At 33.2% G+C, this 21,361-nt stretch overlaps 1 protein-coding gene and 1 long non-coding RNA gene across 7 annotated transcripts in view; one reads left to right on the forward strand and one right to left on the reverse strand.

Moving 5' to 3' along the window:
• LOC148620041 (FMRFamide receptor-like) overlaps positions 1-21,361 on the reverse strand; it is a 75,052-nt gene that overhangs the window by 29,048 nt on the left and 24,643 nt on the right. Inside the window, exon 1 of one of the 6 annotated variants that reach the window (XM_088580619.1) lies at positions 12,737-13,086. The exons of 4 other annotated variants lie outside the window; for them this stretch is intronic. The gene's annotated coding sequence lies outside the window, so the exon portion shown is untranslated. Of the gene's footprint in view, positions 1-6,246; positions 6,418-12,736; positions 13,087-21,361 lie in introns of those variants that run through there. One more of the 6 variants, XM_088580622.1, reaches the window with a different exon arrangement.
• LOC148620042 (uncharacterized) lies at positions 1,955-21,135 on the forward strand. Its single transcript, XR_015921692.1, has 5 exons — positions 1,955-2,120; positions 9,998-10,108; positions 11,760-11,874; positions 18,989-19,108; positions 20,945-21,135. It is a non-coding gene; the product is annotated as an uncharacterized LOC148620042 (long non-coding RNA).

Below are 21,361 nucleotides of genomic sequence, written 5' to 3' on the forward strand. Positions count from 1 at the left end.
TGTGGTTTTTCATATAACCCATGCTCTTAGGAGATAAAAATTATATAGAATGCATTGTAGATTTCAAAATTAAGGGAGATAACTCTGTAAATGGCACTCAAATACAATATAATCTACTTGATTTTCAATGTTGATTATCTCCTAAGAGCAGACAGATTTGAATGAATAATTACACATTTCATAGTATAGACCCATAAAACAACTTCATTACAAAAATAAAAATATGTAGCCTTTTTAGGGGGTGTATCACATTTTTCAGATTTTGCATGATTCTTACAAAAACAGCTACTTAAATAATTAAAAAAAAAAAGAAGAATCAAATACCAGAAACAAAGAAAAGTTTAACGTTAAGTGGTTGCTGGACGAACTACTAATATCATGCGCATGCGGTTTATGGTACGAGTTCAGACTTTAATTTCTACGACACCGTTGGGTAATACCTCACTTCTTCATGCCCGTTCAAATTACTCCAATGCATTTCTTGCTAGTTGTTTTTCTACACATATATTCAATATTTTGGCAATACGTTTAGTTCGAGAAACGACATTAGCAAGAAAGGTTGTAGAAGAAGTAAAGACGGTTCAAAGACTAAGAGAGGCCCATCTTAAACAAAGTATGTAAATACTTAGGAAGGGAATGCGATTCATTGCATTAAAAAAAACTTTGAAATGTTTGACCTATTGAGGTTTCCTTGAAAAGACTCTCCGACTTGGTTAATTCTTATATCAGCTAAGTGTTTGAAATAGACTTAAGTATAATCCTTTGTCCTGGGAGTGAAAAATTTGAAAAGATGAAAAAAGTTTTAAAGTGAAACATATTTTACTCGACCACAGGAAGTGATAAATATTTATATTGATTGTGTTTTTATATTTTTTTTCTCGCTATTCTATTGGAGTTCTATTTGCAATCGTTTTAAGTTGCAATCCACCTAAGAATCATGCAAAATGTGATTCATGGGTAAAAAGCCTAAATATTTTTATTTTTGATATTTTGTTTGAATTGCCATAGTAAATAGAAATTAACATCAAGTTTTTCATATAACCCGTGTTCTTAGGAAATAAAAATTATATAGAATGCATTGTAGATTTCAAAATTAAGGGAGATAACTCTGTAAATGACACCCAAATACGATAGAATCTAACTGAATTTTCAAAGTTTATTATCTCCTAAGAGCAGGCAGATTTGAATGAATAATTACACATTTCATAGTATAGACCCATAAACCAACTTAATTACAAAAATAAACATATGTAGCCTTTTTAGGGGGTGTATCACATTTTTCAGATTTTGCATGATTCTTACAAAACAGTTACTTAACTATCTTCGTTGTTCTTAATACATATCGGTCTATTTTGCCAGGTGTGCGCAGGTTGCACGGCATGAATGAATCGTTGTATAAGATGGATTGCATAGCATAAAAAGAGTTCATCTAAATGTGTAATTTGTTATTCTAGTTTTGTGCAATATATAAAGTGATATAATTTTGAAATCATGCATTCAGTACAAAATAGGGAAATCCCTTCAGATGCAAAACAAATGATAAATATATTTAAGTAACAGTCTTAGTAAGAATCATGCAAAATCTGAAAAATGTGATACACACCAAAAAAGGCTACATATTTTTATTTTTGTAATTAAGTTGTTCAGTGGGTCTATACTATGCAATGTGTAATTATTCATTCAAATCTGTCTGCTCTTAGGAGATAATCAACATTGAAATTTTAATACATTCTATTGTATTTGAGTGTCATTTACAGAGTTATCTCCCCTAATTTTGAAATCTACAGTGCATTCTATATAATTTTTATGTCCTAAGAACACGGGTTATATGAAGAACTGAATGTAAAGTTCTGTTTACTATGCAAATTCAAACAAAATATCAAAAGTAAAAATATGTAGGCTTTTTACCCATGGATCACATTTTTGCATGATTCTTAGCTGGAGTACTACTTAATAACATTATGAACGTTTTATAGCTTACTTTAACTGGTTTTGATTTATCAACTTAGTGATACCTCGGTAATCTTTCTGCGCCGGAAGTATTATATTGGTTGACGGGAAACCGAGTGATTCTGAGATATTATCAATTGTAATCCTTAATAACCTTATATGAAGAAAAGGTGAGTTTCAATTATAGTTATTTATTAAAAAAGAGATTTATTATTGTATTAATTGGACAAAACAAGAGGAGCTTTACCAAGGACACACTAATTGCATCACCATACCGAACATAATGAAAGTTCAAATCTATGTTAAGAGTTGGTCATCTCAATTTATATGCATGGTCACATTTGGTAAATATACATGTACACGAATTATCAAGGAAAATTGTAAATTGACCCAAAGTTCAAATAATGACCGATACCTGTCCAAAACTATACTCTATATATTTGAAAAACTAGTCTTTGAAAAAAGGTAGCCATAGACAGGGATTACCCATAAAAGGGGTCACTATAGAAAGGAAGTCGTCTTGGAAAGGGACAGGATTTTTTTTAAGAAATCGTTAATAACTAGAAGAATAGTAATGATGATTCATTAAAGACAAGGAGCTAGAATAAAAAGTGTCGAGATAGACAAAATGCCCTTGACTGTATATTGAAGGTCACTGAAGTCAATATCTGAGACAGATTGTTACTACTTGTATAGACAATACTGTAGAAAGCGATATGTGCAGTATCACACAAATAACATCGATTTGTCATACAAAATCATAAAACGTACAATAGTCATACAAGCTTCTGTGAAGTTATTTAAAAGGACATTGGTATCAAATAATTTCTGAGCATAGAATAGGATGACATAGAGATTCGAGTCCACGGCGATGCAAGCTCGAGACAATTTTTTTACAGATGCGACCAGCATTCACCCCTCGAAGCCTTCTTTGTCCATAATGGGATATTAACCAAAATATAGAATATTTCGTTAATGTGGGAGTGGGGACACTAAAATCTGATTTATGAGATATTGATTATAACATTTACATTTTGTCCTTAGTTTTATACGTATCATGTCGTAAACAAGAGTGATAAACACAATCATCAAGCACAAATAAATGAAATAGAGACATACATATGTATTTCGTATTTGCATTTGCCAAATGTAGTACACAAAGTATCTAAACATCAAGAAAGACTAAGTTTTGAATCGAATTGTACAAAAGTTCCTCAAAAGTTGAGTTGTATAATATTTATTATGGTCAAGATTCGAAAATAAGCATGAAACAGCACAAATCAACGGTTTACTGTTTGTTTTGTTCCGAAGATTCACGGTCTTGTACATAAAACACAGGCAAATATTGTTCATTTGAAAATCACGAGAATTGAATTTCATGTGAACTTTTTACGTGAAATTCACATAACATAAACTTTTTTTGTGAAAATTTAACATGAATTTCACGTGAACTCTGTCACAAATGTGTTTGCACAATCCATGTGAATATCATTTGAAACCTTTTCACATGTATATTGTACATGTATGTACATGTGAAGGGGTAATTGCTTGTCGTGTCTTATTCTCGGACTCCCCCCTTTACCATCCGTTTGATATATATTTATACGTGACTCTTCCAGTTAAAAAACATATATTAATCAACAGCTTCTCAATATCCCTTTTAAGTACCAATCCTTTTCAAATCTATGGTTTTGCCTTTAGGCTACTTGGTTTCTTTACGTAATGTATGGATATATAGACAGAAAACACAAATCATTTTCAAAATTAGGTATAAGGAGAGAAAAGTACACGACGCTAATTAATCATGTACTAATTAGGTATTACTTTTAAAAAATACATCAATTTGATCGCATTTAAGAAACCTGCTTATTTATACTATATGGTAGCCACCTAAAAACTGTTTCACATTTATCTCGAAACTGATATCCATTTTCAACGTGTGTTACATGTATAAGAATATCCATAAGCGTAAGGAATGGACAAACATTTATATTTAAAGGTCGTGCGAATGGAACATGCAAGTTATGCATTATGACCAACTACTACTTTTACCTTTATGGAGATAAGATGAAATACATATACCGAAGGTCAAAGCGAGTTCGTAAAAAAGTCCCTTTGTTTTCACTCAAGCAGTAAAAAAATACACCTAGTAAGTTGCCACCAAAAAGGCAATCAACAACCAATCGTCAATCTGCATTTTTTGTATTTATCACTGTGGCCACAAATGGCGCATGAAAGTGAAACACGTTGACACCTTAACATCGGTAGGATATTATAAAACATTTATCAATTGATTGATTGATTGATTGATTGATTGTAGTGGTTTAACGCCCAATCAGAAATATTTCAGCTACATTCAGGAACATGAAATGATAATGAAATGAAAAATGGTATGGGACACAAGGATAGTGGGGTCAACAAATTTTGATAGCCACTGGAAACAGGGAGTGGTGGGTAGGGTCGGGCAATTTAGCCTACTGTGGCGGAGTCCAATGGTTACTACTCCGATAGAATACCACACAACGGTTCTTTAACGTGCGAGGATCGTGGCATCTTTCCCAACACTAGATTAATTCAAAAAAATAGGGAGATTCATTATAGGGCGTTGTTGTAAATTTAGAGCATTGGGCACTTCACTTTTGTTAAAGCGCCAGTCGATATCCATACACGCTACTAATATTACATCAAATGGGACGAGGTAATAAATTTTCTCCGCAGACCAAATAACCACATCCTGCTTTAATGCATATCCCTACGCTAGCTAATAAAGTATGCTGTTAAATATAGGGAATAGAATTTTCACCACTAGGTACAATATATGAATATTACTTGTTAAGAATCCGTGAATCTGTTGACAAATTACTGTACTGATTTGCTTTGAAAGAATGATGGTACTTATGCACATGAGGTTTCGAGATACTTAAGGTACGACTGCGATCAATACACTCCAATAGACCCTTTTGTGCTAACTGTGGGATAGTCGGTGGGCAAGCGAAGGATTTTGCTCGAGGAAAATTCTTTTGTTTTACCCAAGCCCTACCTCGCGGAAGTGAGCATTTTAATGAACTTACTACAAAAGGGTCTACATCTTAAGGAATACGAGAATTCTTAAGGATGATTGGGAAGCATAGAAGCAAAACTACATGTAATATTACATAATGAAAAGCTCAACAATGGAAATTGAGTGAAATAGAAATGAGCAATGAAATATAGGTCCATCTAAAACGTTGAGTGTGCTCAAAAACTTATTTGTACATACTTGTACATCCATATCTAAAGTGTCAATGCTTAGCCTATCTCTTACATTGTGCACTTTTTTTCGTGTACATGTAAAAATATTCGACAATGGACACTAAGTAAAAATATGTACGTTAAAATGTTAAAGTTTATATAAGAAAAAAAACTGCATGAAATATTACAGTCGGCTTGTATCGCAAGTGCACTTGAATATTCATAAAGAAGCTACCAAATGTTGTGAAAGTACATAAGAATTTCAAGCACATAGGTAAAACGACAAAGTTTGAATTAGTTACGCATGTAAATACATGTATACATAGTGGCGGATCCAAGGGGTGTAGCCGGTTGGCACCCCCTTTTTTAATGAAGAAAATTGTCATTTGACAAAAATAGTAAATAACTTCCTAGTATTTTTCTTAGGAACCCCGGCTGGCACCCCTCCTTTTCAAGGTGTCTGGACCCGCCCCTGTATATGGTTGTGTCAACCTAGAGAAAAAAAGACAAGCGTTTATTAAACTGTGCAGTTTATTAATGTGTATGCAAAAATGGGGGACAAGATGCATTTCAGTTCCATCATAAATTCAATGGATGATAGAGTAAACTCTAGTAATATTGTCAATACTTTATTATATACATCAAATGTACAATCATTGACAGTCAGTCATAACTGATGTCTTTTTTTTTATTTTAATGTACATTTGTGATTAATAATTTAATACGTTTCAAACTTTCATTTACAAACACAAGAAAGATACTTCTAGTACATTCTGATGATTTCTTGCAATAATAAATTATGATATTGCAGTTACTCTCTTAAGACAACAAGCGATTATTAATTTCTTAAATATCATTATTTTTTTCTGAAAAAAAAGTCTTGCTAAATTGTAGTAATTGAATTAAACCACATTAGCTACCTCAATTTGAAAAAAAAGTGAAAGAAAAAAATGCCTGAAACAGTTGTTAAAATGCCTGATATTGTAACTATCAATTAATGAACAAAATAATAAATTAAATATTTTGTCATTAGAAAGATTAACAAATGAATCTAAAATGACATACCATTTATTCCATTTGGAGGACCATTTTTACCGAATGCATAAATCCAAGTTATCTAATTCACTAAATGGCAATTGACATGGGGCTTTATTCCAAAAAATCACTGATAAAAGCCAATTATTTATATCACCGTTTCTCGTTCACTTAATGTAAACTGTTTGATTGAGTTGACAGAATACATGATTAATTAAATCATTAACAGGTGACCGTACAGGTAAATTATCAGGTATAAATGTTAGAGAAAATTTCTGTTGCTTAATTCTATGTAAATCAACGTTGTATATTTCAATCAGTCAGTGCTAAAGGGCTGAACGTCATCTTACAGATTGAAATGTACATGGAGGCCCTGAAACTAATCGTAAATTGGTTTAACGTTCATTTGATGTGGTTCATTTATTATGGGTTACAGTAACATTGACAAAAAAGAGCAAATAATATCATTCAAACCCTTTAATGTGTTGAATGATCTCACGCAATATCCACTATGCAACCAGATTGACAGGCGTCACATTTTTCCATAGAAAAAATCTGTTCAATATAACACTTCGGATAAGTTATCAAAAAGAGCAAACTAATTTTTCATAATTTCGTTCGAATTCCCGGCAGGTTTCTCGCTTTCAAATTATTAACAATTTTGATTATATGTTAACTCAGGAAAGGAAGAGGAGTTTAGGGCGCGACAAATCCTCATCTGAAGAGTAACGTGTATTCAAAAACACCGCAACACCCAATGAACCTGATATGAGGCAAGTGTGACATGTACAAGGACAAAGTTGAATTCATTTATACATTTAAAAAAAAATCCCCCTTATCTCTTTTTCTAGACCACTTGATGGTTCTGGTATCTCCCAAGCTCCCTATAGACCATGTAGTCTGGTGTGGTACTCTTCAAATGTAATAACACTTAAAATTCTGTAAAATGTTATTACATTTGAAGAGTACCACACCAGACTACATGGTCTACGGGGTGCTTGCGAGATAACCTCTTGATATTTGCATCAAATTGAGAACAGTCAATTACTGGTCCAAATTAATATTAGGAAAAACAAGAAAAACTACCTGTTATTTTGTACAAACTTTGTTTATGAAAATTTTTTGATGGACAAAATATGATTTGGATTAACTTTATTAAATCCATATTTGATAACTGTGGATTGTCATACGTTTGGGATACAAAAAATTTTGCCAGTAATACCTGGCATTATAACACTGTCAAACAAAAACTGACAGATCAATTTAACCAGTCATGGAATTCCCAAGTTAAGAACTCACCTAAGACACTAAATTATCGAATCTTTGAAGAAAAGCTTGAGTTCGAACACTATTTGAAAATTTTAGATAAAAAAGCGACTGGACTTTGTAGATTTAGAACTGCAAATCATAATTTGCCGACTGAATCTGGCAGATGGCGAAATATCAATCGAAATGACAGAAAATGCTTTTTATGTAACTCTCACAATATTGGTGATGAGTTTCATCACCTTTTTGTTTGCTCCGCATTTGATATTGATAGACGGAATAATTTGAAATTTAGATTTAGATCACGTCCAAATATTCTTGTTATGAGAGATCTAATGCAAACTAAGAACGTCTCGGATCTTAGTAAATTATATAAATTAATTAATGCTATAATTAATAAGTTGAATTCTCCAGGGTAGTAATATGTTTAATACTGAAGCAATTCGATGTACATTTGTAATGATTTCATATACTGTTTCGTAACCTATTGTACTGATATTCCTAAAGTATGTAGTTTTACATACATGTATCATATATTTTGCCATTAGTACTATATTGTAATTTTAACTGTCTCTATACCACTGTAAAGAGGTTTATTGAGAAATAAAGATATATATAAGGTCATTTCTTGATGCTTCTTGACACCTCTTGTTCTTAATTAGTGAGACCGGTATGACTTCCTGTTTGCCCTTCGGACTTTCTGACCAAAGCCAGAAAGGCCTACTCTTATTGCATGTCGGAAACGATAAAAAGTATCTGAGTTTACATAATTATTGGAGATCATATAATAAGCGCTTTTTAGTGAAGAAGATAAAAAAAAATAAAATAACAGCACATGCAAGAAAAATGAACCATATTTTATTAACCAACATTAATAAGCAAAAATGATTCAAATATTTGTTTTACGGTAGACCTAGACAAAACCGATTTTTCTTCGAGTTTTATTGGTTTATATATATGACTTTTTTGACAGTTGACATCATTTTATTTTAGGTCTGAAATGTATGTAATCGGTGGGTAAAGGGATCAAGTTGTGAAAATTAAAAATACAATTGCATTAATTAGAGACATATATTTCAATTATGAAGCATATCTTCAGATCATCGACGTCTATTTTTGACTTTAAAACCTAATTAAATGCGTGTGAAACAGGAAAAGGAGAGATCACATGTTTAAACAACTATATGACATATCTTTTAATAGATTAAAAATCCGGGAAATGTAGTCGAATATTACACAATGATGTAGTTTTTTTTCTATGACAAAGGTAAAAGTGTAAAGTTGTTAAAATAGAATCATGGGTCCATTGAAATGATACATATCAAGGCGTCACGAAGTGGTGGTACAGAATCTTAAATTTCGTGTGAGAAAAGAAGAAATACCACTAAGTTGGCTGCACGATACATACGTTAAATTTGCCTTTACCTGACCCTATATGTATTTTGACGATTTTAATGCCTAACTGTGGTCATAAAGGACTTTTATAATACACGAAATCTCACTCCAGCTACATTGTACGGAAAGAGTAGACCAAACTACGAAAGATTTAAGCCATAGCGGTCTATATCCTGAACAATTAAGACCAACTCTTGTACTTAAAAATGATAACCAAAAGTACCAGGGACGTAAGGAAGTTCAATGACTCGCATTCGTGGGGATCGATAAGGTCTACAGCTGTCCGCATCGTATTTTCCATTAATTGTCGTGAACTTCTTTGAATGGAAATAATTCAGTATGAAACTTTATCTAGAATGATGCACACATGTACCCAATCTTCTCCACAGAGAGTATATTGGCTATGTTAAAACTCTAAAATCTCTCCCACACTCAGTACTATACCATCTCTTTCTCTTGATACCAACAGCTTCTCAGAGTTGTATGTTACATTTAAACGGTGTTCATGCCTTGCTATTTTTTACATCGCGTATAGCAGAGCCTGTAATCTAGCGGCGTGTTAAATCAGGAAATTGTTACAGGTCGGAGGGGGAGATTGAGGTGTATCATGTCTGCATTGCTAAATATCAGTTCTCTGTTTAGACGTGTTGTCATTCATCGCGTGATCTATGGACAAACTTCGTTCATTTCTTCAAAAATCGTAAAAAATGTAAATTATTGATAATGGAGAAGTTTTATCAGTATAAGGTTCTATCTACCATGAGAATAATTATTACAATGTTAGATACGATGTTATTGTGCCTGAAAATGACATTCAATCAGAAGCAATCATAAAAAAGTCATAAAGGGATAGCTATCAGTAAAAACAAAAGTTTAAATTATGGTCAACTGAGTACGAAGTACACATGGTCTATGATATGAAAATCATTACAGGGCGATGACTCCTAGTCAATATGTATACCCATATAATATATATATATATTTCTAAAAACAAATGAATACAATGACCATAGTCAACATGGCAAGGGGAAACTTTTCTGAATCACCTAGTAAATCTGGTTATATTTTGGTTCATAATAAAAGGAAATATATTTTATCAGTATTTCTTGATACTGTCTAGATTGACAAGATTGCAGAAGACTGAGTCATTTGGAAAAGAAAGAAAAAAATGATAGAAGCAGAGAAACAAAAACTAACGGATGGACTGACACGACATTCTGAGAACTACACGGTACATATAATATAATGACATTAAAGTTTTTAACATTATTTTTCTTTCAGCTGAATTCTAGAGAGTATTTAATAAGCATGCTTGTAAATCATTTCGTTAAGAGTCGTCTCTATTTAATTGCTTATTTCCAAAATTGAAACGGAATGCATTACTAGTCTGTTTCTCCAGTGAAAGTAGAACCAAGACCAGAAATTTTCTTAAAATAAAAAAAAATGAAAAGAAAAAAACCTTTTGATTGAGATAATATTTATGCCAAGAGCGAGAACATTTTGACCTGCCTGGTTGCAAACAAATAGATAAGATTAGGGTTAAAACATTTGGTAAAACACTTAATCGAGATCTTGGCAAGATTGAGATTTTTCGTAATACCTATTTGCACATGATAACTACCGATTTCACGTGGCGGATTGTAAGTGATTGAATTAATACCTGTAGAATGTGCAAATTTATGAAGAAACCATATCATTATCTGAGCTCTCTGAGATTAAAGTCAATTTATGCTGAGATTAAGTAACCAATAAAAAGAATCTACAGACTATATTACTAGACAAGTTTAGACGACGCCCTCTACACCTCGGTTTCAAATTTGTATATGTATAACACGGAATTTGTCAGCTGAGCTTATTATATTCGATACTTCAAAGTTTTAATACTATTCGGCCATACTCCGTTTCATGCTGCCGTTTGAATTGTAATGAATATACCATGTACCGGAAAAACTAACCGTAATGGAAGATGGAGGTTGAGCGCTATAGGTATAAATATAGTAAATAATCAAGACGTCACAAGGAATGCCCTTTTTTTGGGGAGAACAATCTGTCAAGAAGAGAAGGCCAGTGCACATGGGATTGAATAATATTTTTTTAAAATATAAGTAAATATAATTTGAAAGATATTTCATTTTTGCACTTCAGAATATGCCTGTCCTTTATTTTGCTGTTCAATGTTTTTTTTTCACAGCACGTTAAACAGTTATGGGGGCTAGGGTCAAAATTTAGCACATTTTCACATTGTATGTAAACAAGCCATGGAAATGGCAAAAAAAAAAATGCCGCACGACCCTATGATTTGAAAGTTGCAAAAGATAACTTGGCTTACAAACCTTAAAACTGCTTGATTTCTAAAGGTTTATTCACAAGGGGCATCACTTTATTAACCTTCTATGTAAATTTTTTTTCACATCTTGTATAGCAGAACTTTTAAACTAGCGGAGTGATACGCAGTAAATCAGCAAGCAGTTACAGTTCTGCGGTGGAGACTGGTGCAAAGGTCAAGAATCGGCGTTTTTGTTCGCATTTTTAAACAAATGCCCCAACCATCACGTTCTTTGACTCTAAAAGTTCTTCAGGTTCCGAGTATGTATCAAGTTGAATCGAAGTTCATCGAAGGATTTCGAATGAAGAATTTTCAAATTTGTGTTTCAGAAGGCGGGTGGTCGAAAAAAAAAACTGCGAGAGATTTCCCGCAGTACCCAGAGTCAGTCCTCGACTTGCCCCACAAGCGATAAATATACCGGTTCAGCTTAAAGGGCATCACGCTTGAGGTTCCGAGTTTCTCAAGGACTTAAGTACGTTTTGTAAATGTATATATCAAGTTTGATCGAAGTTCATCGAAGAATATTGTATGAAGAATGTTCACAATTGTGTTTCAGAAGGCGGATGGTTGAAAAAAAAAACAGTGAGAGATTTCCCACAGTAACCGAAGTCAGTCCTCGACTTGCTTCACAAACGACAAACATACCGGTCCAGCTTAAAGGATATAACACTGTAAGCTATACACATGAACAAATTCTCTGCTTTAATCATGAATACGACATTTGCTCTCATTTTTTTACCCATTTCAAGACAAAATTGCAAATCAACAATGATTTCAATTGTCAACACGTCATTAAAAACTCGTAGAATTCCAATTAATCTGGAATCATTAAAACAACAATAGCATTCAAAAGGCAATCATTGAAAATTTCTTTGTAAAATAATCCTAATTGTCATCATTTGATATGCAAGACTACGATAAAAACGTAAAGTTCAGATCAATCTCGACCTTATCGGAGTTTTTACTCCATGTAGAAGAGAAAGTTTCTCCGTTACATTCTACGTCACTGAGCTTATCACTTCCGCTTATCAATCGCAACTAAGACGGTCCAGGTAGAGAATTGGATATGAAATTAAGTGTATAATATCAGCCCAGAGAAAAGGGCTCCAGGCTGATATTGGTCAATTTGTACCTTTAAAATGAACGGAATTAACTTCATGTTCCAAAAAAAGTGGGTTTCAACTCCGAACCCACCTTTTAAATCTTCTGTTAGCGAGCTAAATAAAAGAGAAACCGATGATTTATAGAACCAAAAATGTTCTACCACATTAATTTTCCTGCTATTTTACATAGCTTCCTGTAGTTATAATAGTATTACCCAGTGCATAAGATATATATATATATGTATACTATTCTATTGTTATATAAGATCAGCGTATCTCTCGAAATGATGTATCTGAAGTCAAATATTACACACATCAATTACAACAAGAAACAAACAAAAATACTCTGCGAAATGTAGAAAACGCGGAACTAAAAAAAACAATAAGAAGAAATAAGTTCAGGATAGATTGATAATTAAATTTGACATACCTTCACTTCCGCCTAATCGCTTCACAAATATGAAATAGTATACATCGAAGCACATCAAGATAGATTTTATATCCTTTGACATCCACCTAAACACGCATTAGCCAATTTACAAGCAGTACAAACATGATACTGCGACGTATCTGCATAACATCTATAAACTTAGTTATTTTATAAATATATAAATAAATAAAATTATCAGTAGGTATTAACCCGACTGAGAAAACATGCATTCTTTACAACACATTAACCGGTGATAAACGTCCATGTATCATAAAAATCGGAGAGATTAACAGCTCATATTGTACTTCTTTAAATGTACATGTTTTAGCGAAATTCCCCATACAGTGGTATACATGTAGGGTAAATTGGAAATTTAACAGCAATATAACAGCATGTTATCAACTATATATCTTCAATAAACTTCTAAATATGACGCTAAGTTAAATCTATTGTTGCAATGTTCCATACGTTAAGTATATGTTCCCTTTGAAAAAAAATGAAGCAAAAGGAGTCGCTGTTCAAGGCGAATAACCAACCTCGAGCAGATAGCCGTCGATTATCTGCCCTTAACTTTGTATTATTGTACGAGTATTTGATATTGAGAGGAGGGCTTGGAAGATTTCTTCGGATCAAAATATTTATTTTCTCCATGTTAACGATTAGAATACCTATTCTGCTAATGTATTAAATCAAATGTTTATATGTATGTTCATATTTAAAAAAAGCATGATGTTTGGATCAGAATGATTTGAAAAAAATCAAAGTATTTTTCTCTCCCATCTTTAAGATCAAAGTATTTATTAAAAAAAAAGCCGGAGTCAAAATATTTATTTCAAAATTAATCCAAAAGCTCCTTATAATCAAATGGTCGTTCCCTTTGTCTTCAGTGTAATTATTGAAAATAAAAAAAGTCTACATGAAACTACAAAGAAACTTGTACAAATCGAACTCTGAATAATCGGAATCCTATCTAAACCAGACCAATATATTTTTCATGACTTTTCATAATAATTTCAATGCATTTCGAATCTATAAACTTTTAAAACCAGTAAAAATTACTTAGTCCTAAAGGAAATCGATTTACTAGACAGATTTCAGTGACACCGTATGTCACAAATGGTCAGTATACTGATCATCTCATTCAAGGTCACCAGGAAGTTCGATGACCTTTAAAATGCTGTTTCAGGACTAAGCCGCACTTACTTTGATTTCATTTCCTAATGTCAATCCTTGAGAAGTAAATATAGTTAAGAAACTGTATGATTCATATGAATACTTTTCAAATCTATGCACAAGTTTTTTGTGAGAAGGGAGATTCCTAATGCGCTTGGACAATGTCGCATGTGTTCCTCTTACGATATTATCAGCGGCCGTTGCCATGACACGATTTTTTTTTATAGTTTAATACTTCTCCTGCAGAGATGGACCATATCTAAACAGTTTGGTTTTATTTTTTCCGCATTTAATCGATTTGAAATTAGAACAACAAAGACGCATTGATGAGTAAAACTAACATGGTTGAAAAACATTAAATGACGAAAGCGTTTAAAGATTAACTTAATTTCAAGAATCTATCGGACATTTAGGGTAACTAGAAATTCGGTCATGAAAACAACGGAACGAACACTTACATTTTTAAAGCCGGATGACCAGTGTGAAAAGGTCAATGATCTGAAACTCTTACTAGAATCAAGGCAAAACCGTGTACATACATGTAAATAGTGTAAATACAAGTAGGTCATTTACCTGCTGTAGATTTGATATCGACGTCGTCATTTATCTACATGTATATAAACATAACTCTAAATTAACATAGATACCAAGGGCGGATCCAGGATTTTAGATTAGGAGGCACACAGTTAAAATTTCGTCGTGCAGAGCGTGGCGAACAATTTTTTTGAGGTTAAATTTTTGAAATATTCTTATGGAGTGGGTGCAATGTAGATATTTTTTGTAGTAAAATTAGCGAGAAATTAAAGTTTCAAACTAAAACCACCTAAATCTACCCCTGACAACCCATGCTTTGTAAATTTTACGGGGGGGGGGGGCGCACACCCACCACGCTCCCGCCTGAATCCGCCCCTGGATACACGATGTATGCAAAAAATACCTTTTAGTTTATCAAAGAGGAAAACGGTTTTGACATGCACACTCAAGTAAGTCTTTATGTAATATTAAGATAAACTGAAAAGAACAGAAACTTGATATCACTAACGCCAAGTTTAAACCCACATCTGTAAATATGACATCCCTGAGATATTAGCCATGATAAACGGTTTTGTTGACACCTCAAGTAAAACTTGATAGCATAATTAATATAGCAGTATCTTAAATGTAGGAAGATTTTGTTTCTGAAACGATACCACGTGAAACTGAATCTGTCATTTGAGGATTTAGCAAACATGTACCTGCTTGTGATGTCATAATAAACTTGTCAGTACATTAGAAACACGGGATTCCATGGTTTATAGTAAATATTTCCGTCATCCTCCTACTTTTTCATTTCAAGTAGACGTCCATCTAAGAAACATGCCGATGATTTTTCGGCCAAAAGATCACACATTTTCACTTTTAATACGTTTGTAACTTAAAAAGAATACACTTTTATATATTCATCAAAAGAGATAAATTGTCAACATCTAAGAATTATAACTTTCAGCATACGTAGAAAGCGGAAGACTTTCTCAAACCCGGAGTTTTGTCAAGTTTTCTGTTTTTACATTTTTTTAAATAAGGCGGGAGAAATGGTAGGTGAGCTGGAGAATATATTTATTTCTTCGTGCAATATCGGGAAGCTCCCACTGAATGCAAACAACTATGTCCCACTTTAATTATATTTTTGACTTATTTTTAGGTAGACCGTGAAAATGAAATGCTACGTTGAAGATCAGATTTGATATCCGAAAAGTATTGCTATTGGATATTTCTTAATTGACAAATACATTCATTTTATAGAAATCAAAATATTCCACGTGGACACAAGATAATTTTTTCTCAAATAAAAAAAAATGTATAATGGGTTGAAAAACTCGCATACATGGAAATCCGCGGGATGAGATTGTGGTCAGATAAGGCGGGTGGCTGTTTACACAAATTCAAAGTGCGCAGAAACTGATAAGAGCAAGATCTTTTTCCAGTGGGATTGCAATCGAGTAACATCTTGATGATAGACATATAAATCCGGTTAATTCATAGACACGGTTTGAACAGGCTGTACTGTACATTTAACTCATTCGACTCGAAAGGCGGAGGGGGTTACATGTGTAGCTCCTGTTGTATGACCACATAGTATATACATGCACATGTTTCATACAAAGTGCATTGGCGGATCGGAAATGGGGGTGGGGTCCGGTTATTTTAACCTTTTTTTTTCGGAATTGTAACCCCTATCCTTTCTAAATTTCTTGAATTCATCCTTTAAGTAAGTGGTTATTACTTTACATATCAATAGAAAATAAAATAAACATAAAAAAATTTGACTTCTACAAATTTATGAACTACATGCATACTGCCAGATAGTGTTGGGACTTTTTACCATGTCATGTCAACCCACCCAGTTCATGTATCATATACACCTTAACATCATGGTGTTAAATCGCAAATAACATATTATTGTTTTTACGCATTATCCAATAATCCACATATCGTGTTTTATAAGCAAATCAGTCTACCCATTGTGTGTATTTCATTCACCTGATTAGCTTGATTAACGTATAAAAAATACCCAATATCATTTTGAGGTAAAAATGTCATTCAAAATGACCCAAACAGGTGTTAATTGTATCCTTCGGGTCAGGATAAATTTAAATGTATCGTCCCGTAAAAAGGCGTTTAAATGAAATAATAAAACTAAAAACAACACGTTCTTTTTACAAGTTACATGTAGTGTTGGCAAACGCTGCTATAACTCTATCAAATCCAAATAAATAATATGAAAGTAAAATAAACACAAGTCATTGACAGATATCTTTGAATTTAGAATTCAATCGAACATAATTCAAAGCTGTATTTTTTGTGAAAATCGCGGAAGCAGAAGAAAGCGCATCTATATGTACATGTATACTGTACATTATAACAAAATGTAACAGCTTTATATTATTATGACGCAGGTGTAAAGTGTAAGAGCAATAACTGAATTACCGAACTGGTAAATTCTATGCAATAGTCGGAAGGAGCAGACAAAAAGGAAAGACTGTATAACAAATGGCAGTATCAAGAGAAAATCCAAAACGTTCGAAACCACGGCAATGGTACTGACTTGTATTTATAATCTAGTGAGGACTATTCGACTAGTCTAGATATATTCTATGTCCTAGTAGACTTGGAACCACTGCAGGCCGGGTTGTTCTATATTTTAAACTTCGGTACTTGTACCACGTGCTATTCACAGATACATGTAACTTCATGTCAGACGAAACTATGACCGTGCAACAGCATGTAGGTTAAATTTGTATAATTTTTACTGTCCTTTATAAACTGATTCGGTCGTAAGAAGGTACTAACCTCTTGAACTTTAATTTGACATATACATACATTTATAATTAACCTTTTGAATAATTTGAAGATTGAACTTATAAACGTCATTCATATTCCCGTCTTGAAGTTCGATCAGAGAGGATAGCAGTCCGATTCAAAAATCAAACTTAATTGCAGATATTTGTAATAGCATTGTAACAGGTGAGAGGATGCATCTTAATTTATGCTCTGTTCACAATTTACGGTATATTGGTAATTACTAATGCGTATTTATGTCTAATGCTTATACCAGAATTGCCTACCCACGGTGATCAAGAAATAATGAGCAAAAACAATGCACAAGGTGCTGTGCTTTCCAATATAATTTAAGTAGGCTGCTTTGAGCAAATTATTCTTACTGCAGTAAGATCAAACGCCTGTATCTACATACGTTATCTGCCTTTAAGTTCTCAATGATTTAGTTTCCAAAAAAGTGTCTACGATGTTATAGTGCACATTCTTTTTCAAATACTTGTATCAACGTCAATGACCATGTAATAAAATAAAACACAAAAAATCGGTCACTGTATGGAAGATCTGTATTCAATACTTGCACAAAGAAATAATGAAAATTTAATTTTTGGTCTGGTTCCCATCTAACTTTTTCTATTAAAACGATTATACCAACGTTTGAAGCTCTTCCGTTAACAAATGTTCCAAATCAAACAATTTTGATCAAATTCTGATAATTACTATCTAATTTGTCCTAATCAGATTTTTAGGCGGCTGTCATTAGTCATTCGTTATGCATGTACTGAATGTAAAGTTATTTTGTATTAATTTTTGTAGTCAATTTATGATTGGTTGTTTTATAGTGCATTTATATTGACATTTTGATAAAATCTCGTAGACAAGTTAAATCCGTGGTTGGTCATAAAAATAATGTATCCATATTTACCTGAACATATAACATAAAAAAGACCGACTTCGGAGAACGAAGTAAATTTTACCGACTTTCGTATGAACATCATGCGAAAACTCGTTACCGTGCAAACTCTGTTTAAATAATTTCACGCAAGACTTTCCGTCTGTGTAGTAATTCATAAACCTTTAAGTGTAAGTTTTTGTAAGAATTAGGCAATATGTGAAAAAAAAAAAAAAAAACACCGATCCGACAATATAATTTCATTCAAAGATGCCTTAATTGATCTCCGCATCACCGGATTTGCTCAGATAATTTTTAATAGACTGATGGAAAAATTCGGTTTTTGATAGAGTTTCTGCCCTTGAAAAAGTAATCAAGGGAACCAAGATTCTAGCGTAAATAATAAAAAACAAATGTAATACAGGGACAAAGACCAGACATGGAAAACAGACAAACACAACAAAGAACACAAAATAACTGAAATAATACATACAAAGAAGCAACAGTAAATGAGCAACTCGGACTCCACTAAAAACTGGGAGCATGGACCAGGTGCAACGGCAGGGTAAGCGTCGTCTGCTTTTCTAGAAACACCCACCGAGTTGCTCGTCCGGGGTAGACATTTTTTCTTAAATAAGTGAGATTCTTACGCACATGTTAACATGATATTATAAAAAGACAAAAAGCACGTTTGTAATGTAATAGTTTACTGGAACATAGAACAACACATGTACTTAACTGCATGAGCATGTTGTTCAAGTATTTAGACTGCCAATCACGTTACCAAAGGAATCTAAATAAAGTTTTCTTGTCTCAGGCAGACAAACAAATTCAAAGCTTAAATATTCTAATTATTTTTAAATTATTGTTAGGAAACACACATCACAGACATTTCAACAGACTTACTGATTATGATGTTTTATGGAAAATGGATGAACTATCCACCTCGAATGTGTTTTTTGTACTTTATCAGCAACTCATACGTGATTATGGTAAGTTAGCCAAATACAAAATTAGAAAGCTCGCCTCTTCGCTTCTAATTCTGATTTTAGTTTTTAGAATCAGGTATAGTGGTTTAGAAATGTGTGGAACATATGACATATGCAGAGCCTGTAAATAGACATTTTCAACAAAACTAATGTTTTGGTTGCCATGCTATGAAGTCTGTGAAAAAATGAAGAAGGATATTCTACCAAGCTTCCCCAGTGGTACATTGTAACCACAATGAATAATAATGGGATAATTAATTGGAAAGAATGAATAACCAAAATATGATCACGAGTGCCGAAGAACGCCCCGATTTAAGAAGTGTTCGGAACTTGTTCCGCGTACGAGTTAAATCTTTATCCGTTCTTGGCACGAGTGATCATATTTTAGTTATTCAGATAACCTATTGATTATCCTATTTATTATATAGATTTCCTCCATTATTCAGTGCTATTTTCGATATGAATTCTATATTTTGTGAACGGCGGATTGATATTCGTGCTGTGAAGTTTTGGCGGGAGAAAATGCGAGAGTGAAATTACCGAAATATCGATTTTTTTTTACGGTAAATCACTGCTATCTATATAATAAAACAATGTAAAAACAAAATACCTCTTAAGGTTAAAATGAATGAATTGTTCGTACAAAAAGTTCCCAAACTTTCGGCTGTTTTGAATATAACTTTAAAATGAATGCATCTTGTAGTTTTGATATCATTGGACGGCGCGTACATGTATAATGTAAGACCAGGCATAGGTTTCATAAAAATATCCCAAGTTGAGAATTTCCTCAACTCCTGTGTTTTTCCTAAAATCTTCAATTTTAAGTGATCTGGTTGGTCGAATTTTGAGTTGAAGAAGGATTTGAGGAAAATCTCAATTTGAGATGTTTTATGAAACCGGACCCAGAACTTTGAATCGCTAAAAATACTCTGATGGAAGAGACGAACTTTGTCATGGAAATAGACGATTTCGCAAGTGTGGAGGCGCTATTTGTCTTTTAATACATCAATAGATACGATTTTTTATTTATTTAATGATAATTTGGAAGTTATTGGCTGTGTAGAAAGGTATTTTATATAGCGTCTCACACAGTCATTCTCCTTACCGAATGAGACTACTTCACCCATAGCCACAGGTCAGCGCACCTTGAACAGAGATTTAACAGATCGTCCACAACAATTTGAAAATTGTAAAAGTGAAAGTCAGAAAGGCAACCCAAATATAATGTGTACATGTTAAAGGTAGGGTGAGGGCACACATTGAGCTCCGTCCATCATATATAGGCATAGCCTAAAATCATATTAATTTAAAAGTTGAAGTGTAGAGCGAACTTGGTTCACGAATCCTGTTATTTCTTGTTTTCAATATTGAATTAAACCTATAGTTTACAGATTTGCTCGACAGATATAAAGTTAATCATATTACTTTTTGCAAGAGTGAACAAAATTCGTGTTCTTACTCCAGGAGACAAGGTATCACTTTTTCTTTTAAAAAGTCCTTAATGATTCATACTTATATACCTGTATCCATATTGAGGTATCACTAAACGCGTGACATTTAAATTGAAATGAAGAAAAAGAAAAAAAAATCCTTTTCAACATGTCATGAAGGTTTATTCACCAAACAGTAAAGCGAACGTGATCAGGGAATGCGTGCAGTGCCACCTAAGAGTCGAAAGCGTCCATTTCAGAGTTCATCGATCCTGGTAAATGATTCCATTTGAATCCTACAAGCGTTGAGCTTGGGGTAATGAACCGTGGTCTAGTTGTAATAACCACATGATACAATCTGTTCGGACTAAGCACAGACTTTCGATAAACGATAATCTTGTTTTATCAGGAGCGGATCGAGACTCTTCGAAAAGAAGGCTTGCCAGCCGGCGGTTCCTCAGAATTGTCAATCTTTATACATGAAAATGACAAATTTTCCAATAAAAAGGAAGGGTGCCAACCCCTTGCACCCCTGGATTCGACACTTCTAATGACATACAAGCTGGATGGACAGAAATAAAAGCAACCAAGCAGTAGAATTTACGACCTTGAATATGTAAGTTACCGTTTATGTCTGAAAATCGTTGTCAAGTCCTACGTAACGTACAGCAAAAATTCTTGTATAATTCGGACAGGTTGTGCTGTCAATATCACCAGACTTAAAATGATGTCCATGAAACTTAATATTTCTGAATGCATCGATATGGCTAGGATACAAAACTAATCTAGAACGGCCTAATTGTAAAATTTTGTAAAATTATTTACG

This window comes from Perna viridis, chromosome 4 (assembly GCF_037379345.1).
Source record: "Perna viridis isolate PV_CMFRI_1.1 ecotype Kerala chromosome 4, ASM3737934v1, whole genome shotgun sequence".
Classification (NCBI taxonomy): domain Eukaryota; kingdom Metazoa; phylum Mollusca; class Bivalvia; order Mytilida; family Mytilidae; genus Perna; species Perna viridis.